The sequence below is a fragment of the Schistocerca cancellata genome, chromosome 2, assembly GCF_023864275.1.
Source record: "Schistocerca cancellata isolate TAMUIC-IGC-003103 chromosome 2, iqSchCanc2.1, whole genome shotgun sequence".
In the NCBI taxonomy this organism is placed as follows: domain Eukaryota; kingdom Metazoa; phylum Arthropoda; class Insecta; order Orthoptera; family Acrididae; genus Schistocerca; species Schistocerca cancellata.
In genome coordinates, this window is record NC_064627.1 from 979,553,428 (window position 1) to 979,560,003 (window position 6,576).

Genomic DNA, 6,576 nt, shown 5'->3' on the forward strand with positions numbered 1-6,576 from the left:
TACGATCTCATCACTCTCAGGTAGAGACATGTTAACTATTAATTTTTTTTAATTGACAACAACAACAAAATACCTTGCTTTATGTAGCTATGCTATGAAGACGTGATCGGTGTTCTTGTTGGCTTTCTTCACTTCTATTCGGTTTTATCGAAGCTGAAGTCTTGATTAATGAATTCCATTGACATAATCCAGACGTTAATCTTCTGAGTGGTGTTTTTCGTAGTCGCACATACACACGTTTTTTGTTTTTCACTTTGACATATTTTCACTGTTGCCACACTGCACAAATAAACTTTTTTGGAATGCTAAGCACTTACGAAATTTATCGTTGCACTATTATCATCGATGCACTTAAAGATCCCGGACGAGCCCCCACTTTTGTAATGGTTGCCTGGTCGTAGATATTGCTAATTGCTATAATCGCACTATTTCACTCCCATTTACGGAGCTTGTTAGCACTTGATGTTAGGTTGGCGCCATTAAAATGCATTGTGTTGTGGTAATCGCTGCTACTTGCTGGATCGCTGCTGTGTCTCGATGCTGATGCTGGCTCTAAATCTGGTTGTCTAGGGTTAAAAACATGAGGTCCCGTGTTTTTTATGTGCTTTTAATGATAAAGAACGAGCGAAACCAACAAATATATAAACTTCAAATATTTATTACTCTGGTGGCCATTTTAATTCCACTGTCCACCAAAGACCATGACGCAACACAAAGTAGTACTTCCTTTACATGTTCTTTGCATTGTTTATCCACCTCAAACAATAACACACAAACACACTTTACCAAAGTGACATTCCGACTGCTCCCCGACCCTTCTTGCTGCTTGTATTTATAACATTGTCAAAGAACTACTAAAAAGAGATATAGTTTATAAGTAACATGTACATCTGTTATCATAATTTGTGTAGAAAAGTTATTAATTTGCATCGAGTGACATAATTTAACATGTTATTAAAATGACAGACAGATTTGTTGACTTGACAGAATAATTCTTTGTTACAAAAAGGCCGTTTTTTAGAAGTTTGTCAATTGACTTCTCTAATTTGCATAAATAAGTAAATAACATGAATTATTAAGAATTACATTGGTTTTCGTCTAAAATAGGATTGATTACGTGAATACTGAGTGAAAACGCTCCTCGTGAACAAATAGGTTTCACTGGGTGATTTTTATTTAAGGAGATCCAAAATACCTGAGTTGGCCACTATTTTTCGTACTTCATATTAATTATTTAAGATGAACTTACTGTTTTTACATGATGAAATTTGCTGTATCAGTGATCAAGTGATATATACTTTTGTGTGGGTCAGTTATTCAGTATAATTTAATGGGTTGACTGTTTATGGAGACATGTTATGCAATCATTGTTGACAAACACAATAACTTTTCTATAATCATAAATACTCATTAAACTGTGGCTGAAGTTCGAGGACGAGGCTCTTACAACTGCCACTTACCAGCCACCATGCTTCCTGAGATACGTTGATGACACGTTTGTCATTTGGCCCCATAGTCGCGAAAAACTGGAAGACTTCCTGGACCACCTGAACTCAAGGCATCCGAATATTAAATTCACGAAAGGATGGTCAGCTTCCGTTTCTGGATGTCCTGGTGAAGAAGAAGGCGGATGGCACCTTCAGCCACAGTGTGTACCGAAAGCCAACACACTCAGACTTATAGCTACAGGCCGACAGCTGCCACCACCCAGCACAGAAGACCGGGGTGCTTAGAACACTCGTACACCAATCCAAGGCACTGTCTGACTCTGACAGCCTGGCAGGGGAACTTGAACATCTTCAAAAAGTGTTTGCTAACAACGGATTCTCATCCAGGGACATCCGCAGAGCTCTACACCCCGCCAGACGGCAGGATACACTGGAGAATGAGCAGGAAGAAGAAATCAAGAATCTGGCATTTTTACCGTATGCCGAGCCTGTTTCTGCCAAGATCAGCAAAATACTAATGAAACATAACATCAAGAGTGTCTTCTTCTGCCCACCTAGCAAAATCAGGGCTTTACTTGGAATAGTCAAAGATGACCTGGGCTTAAGGAAGCCTGGCATTTACAATATTCCTTGTGAATGCGGTATGTCCAACATTGGCCAAACGACTAGAACGGTGGAAATCAGATGTAAGGAACACCAGTGACATACCAGGCTAAGGCAGGCCACAAAATCAGCAATAGCAGAAGACTGCCTAGAGTTGGAACATTCCATGGATTATGAGAACACCAAGGTCACGGTCCAGACCCCCAGGTTCTGGGATAGTGTCATCACTGAATCTATAGAGATAAAGATGGCACAAAACCTGATTAACCGGGAAGCAGGATACCAGCTAAGCACTGCATGGAACCCGGCATTTGAACTGCTGAAGCAATACCGGAGAAAATATGTTTCCAACACCAACAACGAGCCTCAGACATCCGCACACTGTGGGCACGAACCAAGAAGGGAACACCAGGAAGCCTCAGCCGCAGTCGGAGGCGGCCAGAGCGGGCGCGGACCGACTAGGGAACGGCAAACAGAACACCAGGCACCGGGCAGGCATAAATATGCGACCTGGTCCAGCAAGCTGCCAGTCTCAGGTAACACCTGATGAAGACGTCAAGTAATGACGTCGAAATATCGTGTTTGGAAGACGCTGATATTCGGCAGAAAACCCGATTTCCACGATATGTCATCAAATCGCCGGGAAAGTCTAAGAAATTACAACAACAACATGGATTAATTAAAATGCCATGTTTTCAGTGACGGGCATACGAAAGTCATCACTTTTTTCGCTTTACATTTCCAGTTGAAATCAGAAAACAATTAAAAACCGTAGTTCATTGTTTGTTTCAACATACCCATATAGCCTCTTTCACTTCTTCATAAATAAGAATTTAACCGTCCATAGCGTCTTGGGTCGAAAACGGCGACCGCCCCCGAGTTTGTGCTTCTTTCTTTATACAGAGCTTTAGCTAATCGCTGGTGGGAGAAAAAATGTGGCGTTACAAACTTAAGGCGACTACAGCTTTGGTAGTTTGGCTAAATATGGCGCCACTCGAGTGAAACCGCAGGAATTTAGGTGTCACCAAATGCAACTTCTGTGACACCATTGCGGTTGGTCGTCAAATGGCGCCATTTTTGTTGCTTGTGGAAGACCGGCTTTATTCTGTCTTCTCTGCATTTATATTTGTTCCGTGTGTAATATCTTACATGTTGATTAACCTTGGATAAACACGAAGTGTTTGTAATATGACAGTTGACACTTGACAGTACTGTGAGTAGACGATGGTAGTTTGTGTCGGTCGTATTTAGTTGTTCAGCAGAAGTTTGGTGATTGATAATACATGTAATGTTCTTACTATGTTGCACAACACTTTCAATTCGTTCTTATAATTTCTGCCCTTCTGTATTACTCTGAAAGTGTGTGATATTTCAGACCGTTTCGTCATGGCAGACACCGAGGAAAAAGCACTGATGCTAATGTCGGAAGCGGAGAAGAAATCGAAATCAGCTAAAGGATTTTTTGGGGCTTTAATGGGAGGGAACGATAGCACAGATGAAGCCATTGACTGTTATGAAAGGGCAGGAAATTTATTCAAAATGAATAAAAATTGGGACAGTGCCGCAGACGCCTATCTTCAGGCTGCGAAACTACAGAAAAGGGTAGGTAGAGAGCACGACGCAGTGATGAATAAAGTTACAGCCGCTAACTGCTTCAAGAAAACGAATGCGCAAGAGGCTGTACATTGCTTGTTGGAAGTTGTCGAGTTCTACAAAGAGACTGGGAAGTTTGTTATGGCTGCCAAACAACACCAAGCATTAGCAGAATTGTATGAGAAACATCTCTTGAACTGGCAGCAAACCGTACATCATTATCAAGAAGCGGCCGATATGTTTTCTGCAGAAAATAGCGCAGCCTCGGCGACCAAATGTCTTTTGAAGGTAGCAGAATATTCTCTTCAACAGGAAAATTACACGAAGGCTATTCAGATTTATGAGGATGTTGGTGAAGCTGCCCTTCGTAGCGCCTTGCTAAAATATAGTGCCACTGATTATTTCTTCAGGGCAGCATTATGTCATTTTTGTGTTGACACACTGAACGCACATAACGCCTTGATGCGATATGCAGATATGCATCCAGCATTCGAAGAATCGAGAGAATATAAGTTGCTGAAAACTCTGATTCAGCACGCAGAAAATGAGGATGTTGACGCTTTTTCGGAGGCAGTCAATAATTACAATTCAGTATACCGAATGGATGAATCTTACATGAAAATCCTTGAAAAGATAAAAAGCCACATTGATAGTGTTGATCTTCGATAAGCAGGATATTTGACGTTCCTTTGCAGTATTTCATCGCTCGTTGTAAAGAGTTGTGACAAAAATTATAGATTATATAGAGAACAGTCATTATTAAAGAATTCTATGCTGTGATATTACTATCCCCTGTCTCATCAATAATGTTAGATAATGTTTGTTAGCTTATACCGTTTCACCAAACAGGCTTACTGTATTGCAGTTATGTGAAAATTGCTTTTGTAGCTATGAAGAACTTTGTTGTCAAGTGTGACATAATATGTTCACAAATGTCAGAGTTCATAGGTGCATTGAACCAGATCTGATAATTAAAGTTCCTTATAGGATACTTAGAAATCTACTTTTTTATTGTTGTAATATTTGGCAGTAAGTATGGATTTAGATTACTTCTGTTATTTGTTGCACTCTTATGGCATGATCATTTGTGTTTCTGTAGTTCCCGGTACTCAGATGATCACCGTTGTGAATAGAGTACTATGGCTGTAGACTTGTTACACTAACTGTAGCCTAATGGTGGGGGTTCTTAAGTTTCTTCTACAGCTGTAGTGTAGAATAATGCATTTTATGACGTCATGCGAATCAGGGCAACTTCAATTTTTTGGTCGTTCTTTTACTAAAGTTTTCACTGTAATCTGACACATGAAATTGAAGATTACAAGGGCGGGGAGGGGGGGGGGGGGGGAGGAGAGTGAGAGTGTGCATATTGTGTATATATGTTTGGAGAGGAGATATGATGTGGCTTCTTATATATTGCTTTTTAACAGCAGTATTATCTCTGATACATTTTTAATATACAAGAAGTGCTTTAACTTCCATGGAGAGGGAACCTAGTTATAATTATTTCTTGGTGACAGTTTTTATCATAATTCCACGTAACTTATCTACTACTGTAAGATATTCTGTAATATTGCCTAAATGGTACATTTTGAAGCTAAATCATATTGTTTTCTTGTGTCTACTAAATCCACAACACTATAGTATGGAGGTATCCTTAACTTAATACTGAAAAGAATTTTTATTGCTTTAGCTTGATTAGTATTGAGGTTGTGCCACACATGTGGATGCCAAGAGATTTTATAAGCAGTTCATGTATAATGTATGGAGATCTTTTCAAAGTACTAGCATTTATGGCATGTTCTTTTTTTTATATAGAAAATATTCATAACAAATGCAGGCTGTATCTTTCATTCCACAGAGGAGTGTTCAGTTGGAATACTTTGTGGCAAATTGAAATTACATGTTCAACAGTCAGTTTGTCTCTTCCTTAAGGAAATATATATAGTCTTTCCAAGCTTTCCATTCATAATACTTGTGTTTACCAAGACAATGAACTTTTTGAGACAGTTTGAAAACTGCATTTCGAAAGGAATAACGTGATGACAACAATGGGCTTCTGATGTGAAATAATTGTATTTGTAAATACAAGACAGCACAGTAATTAAATGACATTGTCATCAGTTCGTGCACCTCATGTCTATTAGATTTCTCCGACGGAGAGGTAAATAAGTGTAACCATAATGGACGGCAGTTAACAACTTTCCCTTCCAGATTTTCTGTGACAGCTGTTACTATGGAAGATGGTCACTCCTGCATGCTATCCAGTAAAACATGTGTTCTTCTCCATAGGGTCTTGAGTTACCAAAATATCTGCATTGCTTGAAAAAAAAGAAAAGAAAAAAAAATCCTGCTGCACAATGTGTTAGAAAATTTGTGTCTTATTTTTATCAAATTCATCATTAAACTTCTTTTAAACAGGGAACATTGTTTCTAAAATGTGGAATATTTTTTTACTCTAGCTACCTTGTATTAAATATGAAGTCATAGTGGCTTCTTCGGCAATTATTAGAGTACTCTAAATATTCTCTTTAAAATTAGACTGTAAGAAGTTGTATCTTATTTAAATGTGATCTCTTGTTGCATCTTTTGGATAAATAGAGATATTTCATGCTAGTTCCTGGCATGGACCAGTGATGTAGGAAATGTGACAAATGTTGTGAACAACATGATGGTTATAATGTCAAATGGGCTAAACTACAGAACAGTCTGCCACCACAACCAGCTTTTTGGTTCCATGTTTGATGGCTAAGCTGAGTAACAATAAAACTGTGAAAATATGCACCAAAAGGTGATGTCACAGCAAACATTTAACATTAGGTCATTGATCAAAGCTGAAAACTAGCATTGAATGTTTTTCTTGGCCCCTCCTCTTTCTACGATATATACAAAACAAAAATTGTTACCAAATAAGAAGCAGTTTGGTGAATCTATC

General features: G+C 38.8%; 1 long non-coding RNA gene across 1 annotated transcript; it reads left to right on the forward strand.

The window, feature by feature from the left end:
* Positions 1–3,075: 3,075 nt before the first annotated feature.
* Positions 3,076–4,635, forward strand: LOC126162963 (uncharacterized). The gene is made up of 2 exons (XR_007535138.1): positions 3,076–3,336; positions 3,427–4,635. It is a non-coding gene; the product is annotated as an uncharacterized LOC126162963 (long non-coding RNA).
* The last annotated feature ends 1,941 nt before the right edge of the window (positions 4,636–6,576 follow it).